General features: G+C 45.3%; 1 protein-coding gene across 3 annotated transcripts in view; it reads right to left on the reverse strand.

The window, feature by feature from the left end:
* Positions 1 to 22,851, reverse strand: part of TMTC1 (transmembrane O-mannosyltransferase targeting cadherins 1) — a 717,359-nt gene that overhangs the window by 138,487 nt on the left and 556,021 nt on the right. The gene's annotated exons all lie outside the window — the stretch shown is intronic.

Here is a 22,851-nt window from a genome sequence, read left to right on the forward strand (position 1 = left end):
TTGTTTCTTCTTGGCTTCCTGGCTAAGATTAAGAACCTGTATAATATCGGAGCAGGGGAGGATGAACCTATTGGAGACACGATATTACAACTAGGGATGTGAATCGTTTTTTGACGATTTAAAACAATCGTCAGATATATTTTAAATCGTCAAAAATCGTTAGAGCCGCGATACAATAACAATTCCCCTGATTTATCGTCAAAAATCGTAAATCGGGGGGGGGGGGGGGGGCGGGAAAACCGGCACACCAAAACCCTAAAACCCACTCCGACCCTTTAAAAGAAATCCCCCACCCTCCCGAACCCCCCCAAAATGTTTTAAAATACCTGGGGTTGAGTGGGGGGGGGGGGGGTCCCAGCGCGATCTCCCACTCTCGGGCCACGGCTGCGTTAAGAGAAATGGTGCCGGTGGCCCTTTGCCCTTACCATATGACAGGGAAAAGGTAGCACCGGCGCCATTTTGGTTCCTGTGACCCGACGTCACGAGTGCAGGAGATCGCTCCCAGACCCCTGCTGGACCCCCAGGGACTTTTGGCCAGCTTGGGGGGCCTCCTGACCCCCACAAGACTTGCCAAAAGTCCAGCAGGGGTCCGGGAGTGACCTTCTGCACTCGGGCCGATTTGCCAATATTCAAAATGGTGCCGGCGCTACCTTTGCCCTCACCGGCGCCATTTTGAATATTGGCAATACGGCCCGAGTGCAGAAGGTCACTCCCAGACCCCCGCTGGACTTTTGGCAAGTCTTGTGGGGCTCAGGAGGCCCCCCCAAGCTGGCCAAAAGTCCCTGGGGGTCCAGCGGGGGTCCGGGAGCGATCTCCTGCACTCGTGACGTCGGGTCACAGGAACCAAAATGGCGCCGGCGCTACCTTTGCCCTGTCATATGATAAGGGCAAAGGGCCACCAGCGCCATTTCTCTTAACGCAGCCGTGGCCAGAGAGCGGGAGATCGCGCCGGGACACCCCCCCCCACTGGACCCCAGGTAATTTAAAACATTTTGGGGGGGTTAGGGAGGGTGGAGGATTTATTTTAAAGGGTCGGGTGGGTTTTAGGGTTGTTTTGGTGTGCCGGTTTTCCCGCCCTCCCCCCTCCCCTGATAAAACGATTTTTTAACCTAAAAAACTAAGACGATCAGATTCCCCCCCCCCCCCTCAGCCAAAATCGATCGTTAAGACGATCGATCACACGATTCACATCCCTAATTTCAACCATTATGAAAGAAAGAGGATTAAATCTCCACTCCAGTTTAAGAAACAAAATAACCTGTCTTTCCTTGGAAATTATACAGCATGGCAATAGGAAACACAGCAAAAAGTGATAAATCTTATTCCATGGCTTATTATCCAGACACTGCACACGAACTCAAAAAGAACCTGTATTTGTTAGTTAATTGGAAATAGAAAGTACACAAAGATATATAATTCAATTATCAAGAGGTCAAGGTAACAACCTAATAAAGGTTGATCAACTACTTGAAAGTCAGTGTCCTGACAATAATGCTCTCTCTCTAGCAGCAAAAAGGGATGTTATGGATCATATGCAAGAAACAGCCAATAATAAAACTGAAAGCCCCTTTTCTCGGTTATGTTCTTTTGTATTTATATTTTACTCTGGGTTCTTTGACTTTTTGTTGCATAGTGGCAATGACTGAAAAGTATAATTAAAGCATTAAAGAGTATAGTATTGCTTTTTAAAAACTAATTTATAATTTTATTGAACAAATAGAGAGAAACCAGCAGTCATAAACACCTAGCTGTCAGAATATACATAGAATCTTAACTACAAATGCACAAACTACTCAGTACATTTATTTTCAGACCCTCTTTATCCTTCCCCCCCCCCCAACAAAAATAGTTAAGCACTGGTGTCCAAACTTTCCACGCTATTCCTTCCTTCTCTCGCACTTTAGCAGATAACAATTCCAATTCCAACCATTTAGAAATTATCCCCAATTTTGGGAGAAACTGTTTTCTCCCAAAACCGCAACAATATTTTCCTCCCAAGAGCCAGTGGTTTCATCACTGAGGCACATTCCTGCCCCTCCCCCAGGACATAAGGCAGAACAAATTATCAAGGGTCATCAGGGATATCCATATCAAAGACAAAACCTCTTGAGCAATCTTTGCCCAATAATTTTTTTATCCCTTGGCAGAAACAAAGAATATGTGATGAAGTACTAACTTGCCCACGCACCCGCCAACAAAGGTCAGAGTGAGCACAGCACTTATCACCTTCAGTAGAGCCGGTACCAAATAGGTATGTATGACCAACCTATATTACTGATCTATAATATCAAGGGATTGGGAGCATTTGAATATATCTTCCCAAATCAAATCAAATCCCATTCCTCCTCTTACATTTCCAAACTCAGCTTCTTTTCCTATGCAGCTACCCCTTTAAGTGGTATATTCGTTTTGGCTCATTGTATAGCTTTATAGATCTGGTGCCATTGACCTTTCACTCTCTTATTCACAAAAATTGCCTTTTCCACCAAAGACGGCTCTCTTGCAACCATGTCTCATAGCCCAGGGCTACCTATTATATCACATAGCTGCAAAAAGGCAAAAAATGGAAAATAATTGAAACAAAACTCTCATGGAAACTCTACCATGTACAAAATAATGCCCTGTGTAAACAGTTGAGAGAAAAATTTCAGTGGCCAGAGGCTCAACATATTACATACTTGAGGTGACCATATCTTAACCACCTAGGGGTAACCTCCAGGATCCACAATTTCCTCTGACTCCCAACATATTCCCACTACTTCTGGGAGACCACGGAGACTCCAAAATGCACTTTTGATAGTCTTGAAACCCAGGGATACCAGTCTCTTCGAAGTCCCAGCTCCCGGAGCCCTGCTTCAATTCAGTGTTGTCCAGCATCAGGGTTGTGCCATTGTGCAAACATACTAAATAAAGCCATCACATAGTAGGGATGTGAATCGTTTTTGAACGATTAAAATTATCGTCAGATAATTTTAAAATCGTCCAAAATCGTTAGAGTGCACGATACAATACAAATGCCCCCGATTTATCGTCAGGGGCATTTGTATTGTATCGTTAAATAGGGCGCGGGAAAACCGGCACACCAAAAAAACCCTAAAACCCACCCAAACTTTTAAAACAAATCCCCCACCCTCCCGAACCCCCCCAAAATGTTTTAAATTACCTGGGGTCCAGTGGGGGGGTCCCGGCGCGATCTCCCGCTCTCTGGCCACGGCTGCGTTAAGAGAAATGGCGCCGGTGGCCCTTTGCCCTTATAATGTGACAGGGCAAAGGTAGCACCGGCGCCATTTTGGTTCCTGGCTCCCGATGTCACACGTGCAGGAGATCGCTCCCGGACCCCCGCTGGACCCCCAGGGACTTTTGGCCAGCTTGGGCTGGGTTCGGGGTGGGTTTTAGGGTTGTTTTGGTGTGCCAGTTTTCCCGCCCTCCCCCGATTTACGATTTTTAACGATTTAAAAAACAAAACAAAACATGACGATCAGATTTCCCTCCCCCCCCCAGCCAAAATCGATCGTTAAGACGATCGATCACACGATTCACACCCCTACCACATAGTACTAAAAAATAAATAAATTGGGAAATTTGATACCCCCACCTTTTTTTTCTCTAGTTTTCTCTGTCACACCCAAATCAGATCTCCGTCAATTTGCTCAACGTCTGAAAAAAGCTATGAGGTAATGTTATGGGGAGCATAACAAATAAATACAAGATTCTGGGAAGCCAGTTCATCCTAATAGCATTCGCACTCCCTAACCAACTCATTGGCAATCGCCGCCATACCCATCCCTCTTCCTTAAGCCTAGTGAACAGGGGAGTATAAATTAAGGAGTACAACTCATTTACTGTACCTTAGCTGACACAAATATGGTATTTTTTGTTTTGTCCATCAGAATGGGGCTTGGATTCTTTTTTGCAGCAATGTGCCCTGCAAAGCTCCAAGGGGAATTTATTCAGATTTACCTTAGAGGAATGTTATATCCTGAGAACACCCAATTCACTCTTAATACACCCCACAAACCTGAACAGATCTAACAAGATCCCACATATAGACCAACGCATCATCAGCATGTTCCCGTCCCTGCAGCATTATACCCTTTACCTCTGTTGGGACTCCCGGCGGTGATAACCCACGGCTGGTCCCCCCTACCTGCCCCGATGCTCGGCAGGCTCCCTGCTCTCCAGTGCGGCATACCCCGGCTCTGAGTCGGCCACCGGTATGGCCTCCACGCGGCTCTAGACGCTGCTGACATTCCTTCCCTAGGCGCGCACGTGCGACTCAGCCCGACTCTTAAAGGGGCCACGACGGAAAACCATAGCCCGGCCCTTGAAGATGACATCAGGACTGAGGGGTTTTAAACCCTGGCTCAGTCCTCATTTCTTTGCATTGGCAACAGGTCCATCTCTTCGGAATGCTAGTTCCTGTTCCTGTGGTTCCTGTTCCTGACTCCATGCCTTTCCTTGTCCCTGGTTCCTGCTTCCACGTCCTTGGCTTGATCTTCTGTTTCGGACTTCGGCTTGTTTCTTCATCTCTGTTCGTCTGCTGTCTGTCTTGACCCTTGGCCTGGTACCTCGTCTCCGCTTGTCTGCTGCCTGCCCCTGACCTTCGGCTTGGCTCCTTGTTTTGCACCTTCACTGCCAGTCTCGACCCGGATTCCTGACTGGCTCTGCCTGCTGCTGGACCCGTCTTCACTGAGGAGACCTGCACCTAAGTCCTGGCGGCCCCGGTACCCAAGGGCTCAACCTGAAGGGAACAAGGGCTAGTATAGGTGAAGCTCCAACTGAGTTGCCCTCACCTGCACCGCCTTCCAGCAATGAGGATCACTGGGGGCCATCCCTTGGTGGTAGCACCAACTCTCGTGCCGGTCCAAGGGTCCACAGCTCTAACAGTTTACTAAGGCCATGGACCCTGTGGACCTGTCCGGCCTCCAGGCCATTCCAGGCCTGGCTCAACGTCTTCAGCAGCAGCAGTGTCTGGACGTTTTGGCAGCCATGGTTGAATGCTTGGCCAACCGTCTGGACTCTTCCTCCATGCCAGGGGCCTCCCTTCCGCCTTCTGTGGCCTTATCAATGCCATCCACGCCGCTGCATCTTCCGGCGCTTCCTCACATCTCTGGGGATCCAAAGCAGTGAAGCACTGCTTCATGAGGTTCTCTCTTCAACCCACTCAGTTCCCCAGTGATCAGGTCAAGACAACGTTCCTCCTTTCATTGCTGGATGGCAAGGCCCTGGCCTGGGCCTCCCCGCTGTGGGAGCACGGGGACTCCATACTCGAGGACCTTCCACATTTCATCTGGACTTTTAAAAGAGTTTTTTTATGAACCAGGGCATCAATCTACTGTGGCTTCAGAGCTTCTCCACCTCCGCAAGGTGTCTCGTTCTCTGGTTGAGTATGCAGTAGAATTCCGCACCCTAGCTCAGAGTTGGGCTGGTGAGAAGACAGCTTGCGGAGCATTTTTCTCAAAGGCCTGGCTTCCAGAATAAAAGATGAATTAGCCGCTCGAGAACTACCAGAGGATCTGGAGGCACTCATTGTTCTGATGGGCTGAATTGATCGACGGCTACAACAGGGATGAGGGATCTGAAGCCTGGATGCCGGGTGGTTACTTTAACACCCTCCTTCTCTTGGCCCCTGGTCTTCCCGGTAACCTCTGAGTCTGCGCCTGCTCGTAATGAGGAGCCCATGCAACTCGGTCAGAGCCACCTATCTCCTGAAGAGAAGCAATGACGTAGGTCTCTCGGTCTCTGCCTTTACTGTACTGCAAGGGACACCTGATGGCTCAATGTCCCAAGCGGCCGGGAAACTCTCAAGCTTAGGCATCACAGGGGAGCTGACCCTAGGCTGCGTAAATCCTGCTCCCCAATGTACTGTTCCCGTGACACTCCAGTTCTCCGGTGGCTCCTTATCAACTTTAGCCTTTATTGACTCTGGGGCCAGAGGAAACTTTATCCTAGCAGAACTAGTGAAACAGTTACAGCTTCCTGTGGTCAACCGCACCCCTCTGCTGCTAATCTCAGCCATCCAGGGGGATCCTTTGCCAGGTCAAGTTACCTCTTGTCCTGCTCCCGTGATCCTCCGCACTGGGGTACTTCACGAGGAGGAGATCGCCTTCTTTATATTTGAAAAGGCTATCCACCCGGTGGTACTAGGACTTCCCTGGCTCCAGAAGCATACTCCTCATATCAACTGGGAGACCCTGCAAGTAGCCTCCTGAGGTTCCAACTGTTTCTCTTCTTGTCTTCGGGACTTACCTTGGCCTCAAATTCTGCTAGCCACCGCCACCTCGTCTTTGCCAGCCCAGTATGTAGACTATGCTGATGTCTTTTCGAAAGAGAAGACTGAAACTCTCTCGGAGCACCGCCCTTTTGACTGTGCGATTGACCTCCTGCCTGACACTGTGCCACCGCCGCATGGCCGGGTTTACCTGCTGTCTCTGCCCGAGACCCAAGCGATGTCGCAATACATCTGTGAGAACTTGGAGAAAGGATTCATCCGTCCTTCCACTTCCCCGGCAGGGGCAGGCTTCTTTTTTGTAGCCAAAAAGGACGGCTCCTTAAGGCCATGCATTGACTACCTTGGGCTCAACGCAGTCACTCGCTGGGACAGGTACCTGATCCCGCTTATTCTGGAACTATTGGACCGCCTACAAGGGGCCAAGATTTTCACAAAGCTGGATCTCCACGGGGCCTACAATCTGGTCTATATTAAGCCCGGGGACGAATGGAAGACTGCCTTCAATATGCGTGATGGCCATTATGAATACCTATTAATGCCATTTGTCCTATGTAACGTGCTGGCGGTCTTCCAAAACCTTATGAATGAGGTCTTCCGGGACATGCTTCAAACTAACATAATTGTCTATCTGGATGACGTTTTAATCTACTCATGATACTTGGCATCCCATCTTTCGGAGGTTCACCGTGTTCTCCAACGTCTAAGAGACCATCACCTATACGCCAAATTAGAGAAATGCCTCTTCGAGCGAGAGTCCCTTCCTGGGATTCACCGTCTCCACCTCAGGCTTCGCCAACTTCTACAGGAACTTCATCTTGCAGTATTCCCACATCGTGGCACCTCTTAACGCACTCACAAAGAAAGGATCAGATGCTAGACACTGGTCTCCAGAGGCCATCCAAGCCTTCGAGGAATTAAAACAGGCTTTTTTGCCTGAACCCTGCCTCTGTCACCCTGACCCATCACAACCATTCATAGTGGAGATTGACGCTTCGGACATCACAGTGGGAGCAGTCCTGAGCAAGTATTCCAGTCATGGAGCCCTCTTACCATGCTCCTACTCCCGCAAATTCACCTCGGCAGAGCGAAACTACGGAATCGGAGATAAAGAACTCCTGGCCATTAAGATGGCATTCGAAGAATGGAGACAGTGGCTGGAGGGGGTGCAACACCCCATCACGGTGTACAGCAATCACAATAACTTGGAATACCTTAGTAAGGCTCAACGTTTGAATCCACGCCAGGCTTGCTGGTCACTCTTCTTTAGTCGGTTCAACTTCTTTTTACGTTACCGACCAGCATCAAAGAACGCAAGGGCGGGTGCCCTATCCAGACTTCACGAGACGAAGGATGTACCCGATTCACCTCAATACATCCTAGATCCTGCCAGGATTCTCCTTGCCACCACCAGCACTGTATCTCTCGGGAAAACTGTAATCCCTCTTCGCCTTCGGCGAAAGGTTTTATCCTGGGGCCATGATTCACTCACCGCTAGACCCCCAGGCAGAGGCAGTACTCTGGAACTCCTGTCTTGCTATTATTGGTGGCCTCAGATGTCCCAGGACGTCTGGGCATATATCAACTCCTGCCCAACCTGCGTCCAGCAGAAGCCACTTCCGGGTTGACGATGGGGGCTCCTGCAACCACTCCCAGTGCCTCAGGAACCTTGGACACATATCTACACAGATTTTGTAGTGGACTTGCCCCAGTCCAATGGGAACCAGGTGATCTGGGGTGTAGTCAATAGGTTTTCCAAGATGGCACACCACTCCTCAGCACCCAAGTTAGCCCAGCTTTTCACCCAGCATGTCTTCCGCCTCCATGGTCTTCCACAGCACATCACATCTGACCATGGCCCCCAGTTCACGGCAAAGTACTGGCATTCTCTATGCAAGAAATTCGGAGTGCAACTAGATTTTACGTGTGCTTTCCACCCTCAGGGAAATGGCCAGGCTGAGCGGATCAATCGGGGCCTGAAAATCTTCATCCGCTCATTCTTCGGGAACAGTCAGGACGATTGGGCATCTTTGTTACCTTGGGTAGAATTCTCGCACAACATGCATGTTCTCTCTGCCATGGGGACCTCCCCATTCCAGGTAGTCTTCGGTAAGCAGCCACGACCTCCACTACCTCTGCCTCTGTCTGTGCCTTCCCCGGCAGCCCAACTCACTGCCTAGCAGGTGTGTGCATTCCTATTTTGTCGCGGTTCAGGGGACAGACGAAACGATAGGAAAACCCACGAAATTTTGTGCGGTTTTCTTATCGTTTTTTTTTTTGGGGGGGGGGAGAAAGGGCACATTAAAAAAAAAACAACCCCAAACCCACCCCAACCCTTCAAATTTAATTAATTGCAACCCCCTGACCCCCCCCCCCCACCAAGACTTACCGGAAGTCCCTGGTCCCGGGAATGATCTCCCCCTCTCGGGCCGTTGGCTCCCACTAATCAAAATGGCGCCGATGGCCCTTTGCCCTTACTATGTGATGGGCTATCGGTGCCAATGGTCGGCCCCTGTCACATGGTAGGAGCAATTTATGGCCCACGCCATTTTTTAAGATGGTGCCAGCTGTCCATTGCTCCTACTGTGTGACAGAGGCCGGCCAATGGCACAGATAGCCCCTGTCACATGGTAAGGGCAAAGGGCCACCGGCGCCATTTTGTTTACTGGCTGCTGACGGCCCGAGAGCAGGAGATCACTCCTGGGACCCCCGCTGGACCACCAGGGACTTTTGGTACATTTTTGGGGGGTCAGGAGGATAGGGGGTTGTAATTAATTAAATCTGAAGGGTTGGGTGTTTTGTTTTTTTCGGTTTGGGACAGCTGGAAAAAAAATGGCCCGAACCGCAGGAAATTAAATTTCCTGCGGCGGGCCGATAACGAAGGCCAAATCGAAAGGTTCAGCCGAATCACATCTCTACTGCCCAGCAACTCCACACTGTGGAATACCACACAAGCTAACCTCCAAAAAGTCGCCAATGCTGCCAAGCAGACTATGGACAAACACTGCCATCCGGCCCCTCTATTCAGACCCGGGACTGGGTGTGGTTAAGTACGTGCCATATACGCCTTCGAGTGCTCTCCATGAGTATCTCCTAAATATACTGGACCATTTTCTATCAGCGAGCGGCTGGGGCCTGTCTCCTATCATCTACACCTGCCTGCCAGCTTAAGGATAAACAACTCCTTTCATGTGTCCCTACTAAAGCCCTTGGTGCTCTCTACGTTCCACTCTACACCTCCAAAAACTCTGGATGTCTCCTCTGAAGAAGACCCAAGTCTATCAAGTTAGAGAGATACTGGACATAAGACGCAATCACAGGTGTTGGGACTATCTGATATCCTGGGAAGGATTTGGTCCAGAGGAAAACTCCTGGGAGCCGGCCTCAAACATCTTGGACAAGTCCCTGCTTCAGCATTTTCATTGAGCGCATCCTGACAAGTCTGAGCCTTCTGTGAGGGGGCGTAAAGGGGGGGGGGGGTACTGTTGGGACTCCTGGCTGCGGTAACCCATGGCCGGTCCCCGATATCTGCCCCAACACTTGGCAGGCTCCCTGCTTTCCGGCATGGTGTGCCCTAGCTCCGAGTCGGCCACCGGCATCGCCTCCATGTGGCTCTAGATGCCGCTGACCTTCCTTCCGTGGGCGATTCCCTAGGCGCATGCGACTCAGCCGACTCTTAAAGGGGCTGCGGCGTCAAACCACGGCCAGGCCCCTGAAGATGATGTCAGAACTGAGGGGTATTTAAACCCTGGCTCAGTCCTCAGTTCCTTGCCTTGGCAACAGGTTCATCTCTTCAGAGTGCTAGTTGCTGATCCTGTGTTTCCTGTTCCTGTGATTCCTGTTTCTGTTGTTCCTGACTCCATGCCTTTCCTCGTCCCTGGTTCCTGCTTCCATGTCCTTGGCTTGATCTCCTGGTTCTGACTTCGGCTTGTTTCTTCGTCTCTGCTCATCTGCTGCCAGTCTTGACCCTTGGCCTGGTACCTCGTCTCCGCTCGTTTGTTGCCTGCCCCTGACCTTCGGCTTGGCTCCTCATTTTGCACCTTCGCTGCCAGCCTCGACCCGGATTCCTGACTCCGCCTCTGCCTGCCGCTGGACCCGTCTTCACTGAGGAGACCCGCACCTAAGTCCTGCTGGCCCCGGTACCCAAGGGCTCAACTTAAGGGGAATGAGGGCTGGTATAGGTGAAGCTCCAGCCAGGTCGCCCTCACCTGCACCGCCTTCCAGCAATGAGGACGATTGGGGGCCGTCCCTCGGTGGTAGCACCAACTCTCGTATCGGTCCAAAGGTCCGCAGCTCTAACAACCTCCTCTAACCCCCTAACCAATTGTGCCAATAGTTCAATAACAAGATTAAGCAGAAATTGGGAGAAGGGACAATCTTGTCTATTTCCCTAGCCTAATCTAAAACTGTCAGATAATGTTCCAGACACCATAACCGCTGCCAAAGGGGACATGTAAAAGCTTTAATCCATGTCTTCAGCTTATTCCCCAAAGCCTACGTCCCCAATTACCTCTTCCAAAAATTGCCTTCCACTCTATCAAATGCTTTTTCTGCATCTAACGATAAAATCGCAGATCCTCCCCCACTTCTCATCTCCGAATAATCACAAGCATTCTTAATTCATTGTTGCTGGATCTTCTTCCCAAAATACACCCTGCTTGATCCCTATTGATCAACAACCCCATATATTTATCCAGCTTATGTGCTATGATCTTCACAAATATCTTCATGTCCGTATTCAATAAAGAAATGGGGTGATATGAAGCACAATCATCTCGTGATTTTCCCTCCTTATGTATCACTGTGTTAACTGCTTCGTAGCAAGTCTAAGGTAAAACTCCTTCCTCCAACACAATTTGAAACACCCGTAACAAGACTGGAGCCAACCACTCTGCAAAGTGTTTATAAAAATCTAACCCAAATCAATCTTTACAACATGCTTTCCCACTTTTCAAACTCTTAAAGGCCTCCACTACTTCCATGCAAGTCACTGGCCTACCCAACAGCTCAGCAATCTCAGCTGGTAATTTAGGAAATTTGACTGATTCTAGGAATGCCCGGATCTTCTCCACTTCTACACCCTCCTGTGTCATATACAGCATTTGATAAAAACATTTAAAGGCCTCTGCAATGTTTCTAGGAGATCTACTAATCTACCCTCCCAATTTAACCTCATTTAAAAGACTCCAAACCTTTTCCCAGAAAAGCCAGGCAAGAAATCTACCAGGTTTAGTACGGTTTTCAAAGTAAGTGGCTTTCATCAAATACCCTAGCCTCTCTTGTAGAATACTGTCATATTGTGCCTGCAAAATGCCCAAATCTTGTAGAATTGACTTGTCTCGTTCACGTATGTTCTGCCTATCTATACTCTTAAGGATACATTTTTAAACCCTGGCATGTGTAAATCCTGCTGTGCCAGGGGAGCACGCACCGGCAGTCGGCTGGCGCGTGCAACTTGCTTCTGCTCCAGAGGAACAGCAATTTAAACAAACCAAAAAAAAAGGTAAGGCAGATTAGGTTTAGGGGGTGGGGAGGAGAGGGGAAGGGGAAGGGGAAGGGAGGCTAGGGTAGGAGGTAGGGGAAGCTTTGCTGTGTCGCCGCATGAACCTAGCTAAAATCTACTCCCCTTGCGTGCAGATTACAAAATCTGGTGCGCATGTGCACGCAGCCTGCTGATGATATAACATCGAGCTTCCACCGGGTAGTGTTCACACATGGAGGTGCATGCGTATTTTTAAAAAATCTACCCTTTATTGTCTGCAATAATTCTTTTTATTTAGCCTCTCTTTGCTGTCAGAGAGATACAGTGACCTCTGAGGGTAGCTTTGGAGCCTCCCATATTTTCTTAATATTTACCTCTGGAATATCATTGAAGGATATATATTAATTCCAACTTTTAATAATGTTTTGGCATGCCTCCGTATCCAATAAGGATTCATTCAATTTCCACCAGTGTCTCACTTTTCCACCTATGCATCTCAAAACAGTTCCATAGTATCTGGAGCATGATCGGAGATGCCAATAGAGCATATACTGCAATCCATCACCCACCATTCATCCTCTTTTCCCACCAACCACATAGCTAGCTAAAATAAGACTCGTGGGGCAGAGAAAAAAGTGAAATCAAGGGTTCCTGGGTGATTTTTACTTCACAATATCTATCAACCCCACATCTTTTAAATTGTTTTTCAGAAATCTCATAACTCCCCTATCACAAATACCTACAGAGGACTTACCAATCTAGTTTTACTTTTAATACTGGATATTTGTTGCTATATTGGTCCCAGGAAAATAGGATATTTTAAAAGCTGTGATACTATCGGACTAACCAAAATAAATTAAATATAATGTTCATAGCACTGCCATAGCTCTCTTGCAACTAATGTGAATTACAATTTCTAAACAAAATGTCAAGTGCTTAAAACTTTTATAACATGTCAGCAGAGACATATTGACCCTTACTGTACTACTGATGTAGTTTGGATTCCAATCGTAGTAAACATGAGGGAACATTCCTTTCTGCTATGGAAATAGCCTCTAAGCAGACATCAATCATATCTGTAGCTCCTTTCATTAGACTATGTTCCCTATACACACAGCTGAAGCTCTAGGGCAAACAATGTAGAATACCATTAACCAGTATAGAAAATATTTTCTCCTTCTCTGTGCCTTTGAGTGAATAGAAAGCTGTCTGTGTGATAAACTTTTGAACACTGAACTCTGTCCAGAAGTGGGCATGGTTGCACTTGGAAATTCTTTCACGTACAGTGAACAATGCCTGTAGTAAACCACCGTCAAAATGAAGCCAGTCTGCAGATCCATTGTATAGGTAATAGCACTTTATGTTGTACTGCTATATTGCACTTTATGTTGTACTAAACTATACTGCAACTCCTGATCTACATGATCAGCTGGGTCTGAAGTCACCACAAAGATCTAAGGCTCATTCCATCAAAAGATAAAGGCTGGAGAGCCCCTGGTTTCCTAAAGCAGATTTTTAAAGATTCTGCAGTAAGAGTTGGCAAATACTATGGCAGACTTCTCAAAATTCAGCAGCAATTCTGTGGAAAATTTGCAAAATGATTCATACATTTTCAATTTAAATAATGTTATATTTTTATTAATAAAAATTAAATTGTTTTCTGACATTTCTGTGACCAATTTATTTGGTTCTTTAGAGGAAAAGGGATCTTAGTGATTGGGGCTAGGGAGGAAGGAGGGGAAGGGATCTGGGAATGGGAACGGGAACGGGAAGAAAAGATATCTCAAAAGAACTAGGGAAAGGGGAACTCAGAGGAGGTAAATGAGAAAGGCAGGAGTGGTAGAGGGATATGAGCCTCATGTTCGTTTCCTATGTATTTGTAATCCACAGCGTATAGGGCCATATTCGTTGTATTCGTGGGGAAGCAAAACGAATTCCCCACGAATTCCCCACAAATACAACGAATCTTCGCCGAATTATTCAGCTGTCTAAAGGAGCCAATTTAAACAAATCCCCCACCCTCCTGACCCCCCCCAAGACTTACCAAAACTCCCTGGTGGTCCAGCGGGGGATCTGGGAGCCATCTCCTGCACTCACATCCTCGGCTGCAGGTATTCAAAATGGCGCAGATAGCCTTTGCCCTTACTATGTCACAGGGGCTACCGGTGCCATTGGTCAGCCCCACTGGCCATCCATTGCTCCTACCATGTGACAGGGACTGACCAATGGCACTGGTAGCCCCTGTGACATAGTAAGGGCAAAGGCTATCGGCGCTATTTTGAATACCTGCAGCCGAGGATGTGAGTGCAGGAGATGGCTCCCGGACCCCCCGCTGGACCACCAGGGAGTTTTGGTAAGTCTTGGGGGGGTCAGGAGGGTGGGTGGTTGTACGTAATTCAATTTTAGCCGGGAAACGAATTAAAATTAATGCATGTACGTATCGGGGGCCTCCCTTGCCGAATGCAACGTATCTGCCCCCCGACGAATACGAATCCCGAATGCAACGTATGGCGTCCCTCTGCACATCCCTAATATGAGGTAGAGAAGGACAGAGGCACAGAAGGAGACAGAGGAAAGGATAAGGAAAGGGAATGAGCGGAGGGGGTGGTTGGGAAGAGAGATTAAGAATGAGGAGGAGGAGAAGGAGAAGGAAAGCAGGAACGGGGAAGTGGGAAGAAAGAATCTATTGGGGATGGCGCTGGAAAAGAAGGAATAAAGATTGGGATGAAGGAGCAAGAGAAGACAGGGAGGGATTAGGATGAAGAAAAGAGGGAGGACTGGGGTTGGAGTAGGAGGTGGAGGTGGAGGGGAAGGGGGATGGGGAAGGAAAAGGAGAGAATATTGGGATGAGACTAAAGAAGGAAGGAAGCCACAGTCCTTGCAATCACACTCCCATTCCCCTTATCACCCCGAACCTCTTTAATCCCCAATACCCCCTTCAATCCTCTTACATTCTATACCCCTCCAATCTCACTCCACTTGCACCCACAGTGATCCCCTTATTCACACTCCACTCCTGATTCCTTCACTCTCCCTTGTTAACTTCCTTTACCTGTCCCCCTATTCTCCCCTTGTTCATTCCCCTCGTGCAAACCTCTCACTCATCAGGGCTCAATCACCTTCCTTTGCTCCCCCCATGCTCCCCTTACTTTCCTTTTCTTCCTGCCCCACCACAATGCCCTCACTCACCTTCCTTTGCTCCCTGTCTCCTATGATCCCTGCACCCCTCTGCGATACTCTCATTCTCCTTTGCTCCTGCTCCCCCCATGATTCCCTTACACACCCTTGTTTGTTCCCTGATGGCACCCCACATCCTCTCAATCACCCTCCTTATCTGGAAATAGGAAGATGACAGGAGCCTTGCTTGCACAGCACCTTGGGCCACATCCTCCACTTCCTCTTCTGCTGCCAGCTCTGAGTTGCACTTTGAACCACATTCAATATCTACCTCAAGCCATTAGCAAAGCTAATCCAGGCCATGGATCTCAAATTCTTCATCTATGTGGACAATATACAGTTTGTCATATCCATAGAACTGAATCTACCAACAGCAATGAGAAAGCTGTTTTCATGTCTCACTATTTAAGAATGGTTTAAAAATAAATTCTGCCTGAACCGAAGTAAAACAGAGCTGTTGTGGATTCATAATATGAGTGGTCAGGGTCCCAACATCAAAATCCCTTTCAGGAAAAATGAACTCCTCCTAAAATCACAGGTTACACACCTGGGGATCATGTTAGCCACTACACTAACCATGTCATCCCAAATCCAGGCAACCTTTAAAAGCTGCTTCTATTATCTATGATGACTATGCAAGAATTTCACTGACTTTCTGTGATCTATAGGGCAAAATTTAAAGCCCTCACCATTATCTTCAAAGCCTTCAGAGGTAATGGCTCAGGTTACTTATATAGAAACACAGAAATGACGGCAGAAGAAGACCAAACGGCTCATCCAGTCTGCCCAGCAAGTTTTCGTACTTTTTTTTTTTCTTCTCTCATACTTCTGTTACTCTTGGCCCTTTATAACCTTTTGGTTCTATTTCCCTTCCACCCCCACCATTAATGTAGAGAGCAGTTTTGGAAGTGCATCGAAGTGAAATATCTAGCTTTCAATAAGCAAGCTACACCCATGCTTGTTTACCCAGACTATGTAATTCGGATCTTGTTGGTTATTGTCTATATATAGATCCACTTTACTTCATTCTCCCCTGCCATTGAAGCAGAGAGCTATTTTGGATATGCATTGAAAGTGAAGTATCAGACTTTCTCCCTTGCCGTTGAAGCAGAGAGCTATGCTGTATATGCGTGAAGTATCTGTCTTTCTCCCCTGCCGTTGAAGCAGAGAGCGATGCTGGATATGCGTGAAGTATCTGCCTTTCTCCCCTGCCGTTGAAGCAGAGAGCTATGCTGGATATGCACTGAAAGTGAAGTATCAGGCTTGTTTGGTTTGGGGTAGTAACCGCTGTAACAAACAAGCTACTCCCCACTTATTTTGTGAATACAAATCCTTTTTTCCACATTTCCTCTTGCCGTTGTAGCTTAGAGCAATGCTGGAGTCACATTAACCGTGTGTATGTTTATTGAATAAGGGTATTATCTCCATGTAGTGGCCGTCATTCGTGAGCATTCATTCCCATCCTCTAGACTTTATGGATCCACAGTGTTTATTCCACGCCCCTTTGAAGTCCTTCGCAGTTCTGGTCTTCACCACGTCCTCCAGAAGGGCATTCCAGGCATCCACCACCCTCACCTTGAAGAAATACTTCCTGACATTGGTTCTGAGTCTTCCTCCCTGGAGTTTTAAATCATGACCTCTGGTTCTGCTGATTTTTTTCCAACGGAAAAGGTTTGTCGTTATCTTTGGATCATCTTGAAGAGCTAATTTCTCTTTCTGACCATGCAAGACCTTGTAAGAGTATCCCAAGAAGCCTCCCTAGTCATGCACTCATCAAAGGAAATAAAGTGATCCGACACCCATCAGTAGGGCTTCTCCCTCTGGAACTCATTCCTAGAGCTATACCTTATCCAAGACTACCTCCATTTCCAGAAATATGTGAAAGTATGGCTTTTCTGCCAGGACTTTGCAAGCAGATGCGACTGACTGAAATCCATACACTTCCCTTTTTGAGAACTGCCAGATATACCAGGGCTAATGCTAGCCAGTAACCCAACCTAGCTCATTTGGCAGTCTACGTGGACACATTATCAGATGATTTTCATTGCTTATTCCATTTCCATTCCTTTCTTGTGACACCTCTCAGTTTATCCATGCCTATGTTTGTCTGTTTCGATCCCTTTGTTGCTCATGTTCATTGTTTATTTTAATTTTTAACAACTACAACTGTTACCTTTTCAATCAAGTAAGAGAGATATCCAGTCCAAATCCCACCTCTGTCACAATAAATGTTAATAGATAATCAAAACAAATAGAACTGAATATGTCATTACATCTTGAGGTTCCATTAACATACCAAATGCCCATTTATTACCGGTGAACAGGCATTCCTAGCCAGTAAAAGTATACAGCAATTCTAATTTCTATATAAAGGTACTATTCTTAATTGTTCAAACAGATTTTAAATTCTTACATATGTGCACTTATTTTTGCACAATTTACCAATATTAATGTATCAGTATTGAGTTAATTGTATTTAATGCCAGGTTTAGTTGCTATATATAAAATGGATGCATTTGACAAAGTTCCTCATGAGAAGCTTCTAGGAAAAGTAAAAAGTCATGGGATAGGTGGCGATGTCCTTTCGTGGATTGCAAACTGGCTAAAAGACAGGAAACAGAGAGTAGGATTAAATGGACAATTTTCTCAGTGGAAGGGAGTGGACAGTGGAGTGCCTCAGGGATCTGTATTGGGACCCTTACTTTTCAATATATTTATAAATGATCTGGAAAGAAATACGACGAGTGAGATAATCAAATTTGCAGATGACACAAAATTGTTCAGAGTAGTTAAAGCACAAGCAGATTGTGATAAATTGCAGGAAGACCTTGTGAGGCTGGAAAATTGGGCATCCAAATGGCAGATGAAATTTAATGTGGATAAGGGCAAGGTAATGCATATAGGGAAAAATAACCCATGCTATAATTACACAATGTTAGGTTCCATATTAGGTGCTACAACCCAAGAAAGAGATCTAGGTGTCATAGTGGATAACACATTGAAATCGTCGGTTCAGTGTGCTGCAGCAGTCAAAAAAGCAAACAGAATGTTGGGAATTATTAAAAGGGAATGGTGAATAAAACGGAAAATGTCATAATGCCTCTGTATCGCTACATGGTGAGACCACACCTTGAATACTGTGTACAGTTCTGGTCGCCGCATCTCAAAAAAGATATAATTGCGATGGAGAAGGTACAGAGAAGGGCTACCAAAATGATAAGGGGAATGGAACAGCTTCCCTACGAGGAAAGACTAAAGAGGTTAGGACTTTTCAGCTTGGAGAAGAGACGACTGAGGGGGGATATGATAGAGGTGTTTAAAATCATGAGAGGTCTAGAACGGGTAGATGTGAATCGGTTATTTACTCTTTCGGATAGTAGAAAGACTAGGGGGCACTCCATGAAGTTAGCATGCGGCACATTTAAAACTAATCGGAGAAAGTTCTTTTTTACTCAACGCACAATTAAACTCTGGAATTTGTTACCAGGGGATGTGGTCAGTGCAGTTAGTATAGCTGTGTTTAAAAAAGGATTGGATAAGTTCTTGGAGGAGAAGTCCATTACCTGCTATTAAGTTCACTTAGAGAATAGCCACTGCCATTAGCAACAGTAACATGGAATAGACTTAGTTTTTGGGTACTTGCCAGGTTCTTATGACCTGGATTGGCCGCTGTTGGAGACAGGATGCTGGGCTTGATGGACCCTTGGTCTGACCCAGTATGGCATTTTCTTATGTTCTTATATAAAATGGATGCAATAAAACCCATGCTAAAATTGGATTTAAATTTTAGCATGGGTTTCATTTAACGAGCTTGTTAAAAAAGGGGTCCTCATGGGATGCAAATAAATCAGGAGTAAAAAAAAGGGCGCTAAACTGAAAAAGCACTTTTTTGACGTGGTCCATTCGCATGCCAACCCACACTAAAAAAAAAAAAAAGTTCCCGACCTCCCCAGGGGGGCACAATGTGGCCTAGCTGGGCCAACTGAGTGGTCACCCAGCAAATTCTTCCTTCCTTTTTCCCCAACATGCTAAACCCCTCTTTACTTTAAAATGCAGTCTGGCCCAGGGGTCAGGCAATGTGGATCGGGTTGGTCCTTCCAGCCACCCCTTGCCTCTCTTAAAATGAAGTTAGCCCAACAGAGCTGTGTTGGGTCTGGGTCAGTTCTGCTCCTCTTTCCAAGTCCCCTCCCACTTCCTTTAAAAAATTAAATTGAGCTATAGGATGGGTAGCCAGAAACCAAATTAAAAACATTATTGAAATTAAATTTGGGGTTTCCAAACTCCTATTTTAAAGATCTAAAGATCTGTTTATCCCTACATTCAGCTCATTTGAACTAAATAAATTTCTTATATGTCAGAAGACATCTCTTACAGCCCTTGCCTGAGAAAGTGAATTTGTATTTTAAAACATCCATTAGCTTAATCCAGGCATTAATTCTATTGAAATGCTTAGCTGATTTTGACAAATGCTATTTTCAGTGGGCTAATACAGTAACCCCCACTGTAGTACTGTACTAAACTCTTATGCATAAAAAATGAAATTGAAAGAATGATAACGCCCCGCTATGTTTAGACATTATAATTAAGCCGCCGTTTCTTTTGTTTCATTGCCTTTTCTAGTTCTCTTCAGTTACACTGTCCTATACCTCTGACTAGCCTAGCCTCCAAGTTAACTACCCTTGTTATATGTAACTTCCGCTTCTAGTGAATTGTTCTTGTTTAAGTTATACCCTTTGTTACATGTAAACCGATCTGATATGAAATTTTTTCATGAAGGTCGGTATAGAAAAGTGTTAAATAAATAAAAAAATAAATAAATTTAAACTTAGGACACCCAAGCATCTATTTTATAGCCACAGATAAAATACATTTGAAATCGAAGACTACATTTCATGTGTATTTATTATTTGTTCAGAAAAACACAGGAAAAAATGGATGAATATACAGTAAGTGCCATGGAATGAACTCACTGATGAAGAACTTATGTCCACAAACATAAAACAAAAAAATATACATAAATATACTGTATGTATAAAAGATGTTTACAAAAATCTTTTTTTGTTTTTTACATTTAGGAAACAAATGAATTAATTCTTATATACAAATATTCACATCTAAAGAGGCAAATTATGGAAGAGTTGCAGAAAAATACAGAATTTTAGTCATGACTATCCTGTATAAAAAAACTAAACATGGAAAAATGCAGGCTGCAAAGGCTAAAAAATAAATGTAATAAAATCAGCAGTTCTATTTATAGTGAGCTTAATTAACTCTTAGAGGTCCAGGCAAATAGTGGACAAATATTGAGTTCTCCCCAGTGTAAGCTGTCATAAAAGGGGATATTCAACTATATGGTGTGTCTTGGAATATTCAGAAAGCTATTTGGCCGGGCCTTAAAAAAATATTCAGATAATGCAAAACGTGGAGCCCACATATATTCTTCAGGGCAAACCCCAGGAAATGTTCACATGCATCTACTAGTCATGTCTGGACTGGAAGATATTGCCCATTTAGAGAGACAGCTGCCATGTTCTGCATGGTTAGGGGGAAAAAGAATTAGTGGGAAAAGCTGAGACTCAAGGGTGTAACAGAGTAATTTTCAACAGACTGCATAGAGCTAAAGTCTGCAAACGTACAATACCAGCTGACATTAGCCTGAATTTTCAAAGCAGACATATGTGCATAAGTCCGCTTTGAAAATTCCCTTGTTATGCTGATACGCATGTGGATACACACACAGGAGTTGCACTTCTCCCGCATAGGTGCAACTTTCTGTGTATACATTTACATACACACTTTCTAAAATTGAAAGTATGCATATAAATGCTTTCTCATTCCCTCGCCTCCAGAATGCATACCATGAGTGTGGGGAAAAGTAAGCACATAATTGAGTAAAATGCATACTTTTTCCTGGATAACCTCTGGATGATTTTCAAAATCCGATTTATGTACAAATCTATGTATAAATCGGGGTTTATACACATAAATCCTTTAGGACATTACCTTCATAAGCATGAGAAGAGAATGGAAAGAAAAGATATGCAATGTAAATAAGAAAGACAAAGCTAGGCAACAGAGGATCATACTTGGAGCACAGAAAGAAAATGTCACATTACACAAATGCACACAGGCACAATATAGATGGGGGAGAGTATGCACTATGTTAAAGTTGGACCAAACTGCACACACAAACAAGACAGGAGAACATAGCAGGTGTCACGCCAGCATACCAGACAGCGGTGCACACTACATGAAAAAACACAAGCAGACACAGTCAAGGCAACATGCTGCACAACAAACATGTTCAAGGAAATGCCTACCAGCTGAATCTCCTCCACCAGCCAGTTAGTATTTCAGGCACCCATAACAGTGAGGGTTGTGCATATTATAATGAAACTGATAATGTAACCAGTAACTCAATCAGGTGAACTCCAAGTGTCTGATTCCAGTGTTTCCCAACTCTATCCTGGAGACACACCTGACCAGTGGATACAAATCTATCTCATGCATATTCATTGTGGCAATCCTGAAAACCTGATTGGATAGGTGTGCCTCCAAGAGAATTTTGGGAATCACTGTCTCATTCTATCTTCCCGATTACCCAATTTGTCAGTATTCAGTTTCTCTGCAACATCTGCTTACACTGATTAGCATTTCCATTTAGCCTCTTCCTGGCTTCAAGTCAAACCTACTTAGGTGAATTTTCAATGGAATTATGTAGGTAATTGAAACTTACTACTGTAGCAATTTTCAAAAGCTGTTTGCCCATGATAAATGGCAATTCGATGGCATATATTTTAGCAATTTTCAAAAGCCCACTTACCTAGGTAAAGTTTATTTACACATGTAAAATCCAGTTTTAAGTAATTAAATGTTTTTTGAAAATCAGGCCCAATGTTTAATGCTACATTAAAAAACACTCTGGACTCTCCTAGCTGTGTGACTGTATAGCTAAGTGCTCACCTATAACAGGTATTTTCAGTGGACAGGAGGATAAATCAGCCACACAAGTAGATTATGTTAACTGATGGCACCCAGACAGGAAAGCTCTTTCAGAGCTCAGAAAAATCGAGAAGGTTTTTCTGAACATGTGGTGGGCTTCATGCATAGTTGTGTGCTGCATGAGTCTCCTCAGACCTTACAACTAGCTAATTTTCAACTCTAGGGGAGGTGGAAGGGATTGTGTGGCTGATTTATCCTGCTATCTATGGAGAACACTTGTTATAGGTGAGCAACTTAGCTTTCTCAGTGCACAAGCAAGATAAATTCATCCACACATGGGGAAACCAAGCTGAGGGTTACAGCTGAATATTTTGTAATTCATGCGCTTTACATTGCAATCTGTGATTATTGTTTGAGGTCGGAGGGTAGAACTGAAGAAATTGGAAAAGCTTTCAACAACTTCCTGATCTTAACTGCTGTTTTGATGTGAAGGGGTTTCTAGCCAGGAATGAGCTGAGAATGTTTGGAAGAAAGTCAAAGTAGCTTGCTTAAAGATATATTCAATGGAAGCAGAGCAGAGATGTGCAAAGGAAGCTATCAATAGCTCTAAGCTGATGGCCTTACTTTGAAGAGACAGACCTGGTTGACTGCAGCAATAAGAAATGTAATCAGATATCCAAATTAAAAGGGCCTTTTTTGTAATTGAAACCCCATTTCTTAACTGGGTTGAATGAAACTAACAGTTGTGAGGACTTCTGTGAGATTTTGTTCTCTCCTAATAGAATAAAGGAGCCCTTTAAACAATCCAAGGTAAGAAGAGCTTGCTCGCCCTTATGGGATTGTGGTCTTGGAAAGAATGCTGGTAATACAAAAGACTTATTTAAATGAATCTGAGAAACCATCTTTGATAGAAACTTAGGATGAGCTTTTAGAACTACTCTTTTGTTAGAAATCTGGGTAGGAGGAGTGTAGGAGGGTAGGGCTTGCAACCAACTCACTCTCCAAGCAGAAGTAACTGCTA

The sequence above is a fragment of the Rhinatrema bivittatum genome, chromosome 4 (genome assembly GCF_901001135.1).
Source record: "Rhinatrema bivittatum chromosome 4, aRhiBiv1.1, whole genome shotgun sequence".
Lineage (NCBI taxonomy): Eukaryota > Metazoa > Chordata > Amphibia > Gymnophiona > Rhinatrematidae > Rhinatrema > Rhinatrema bivittatum.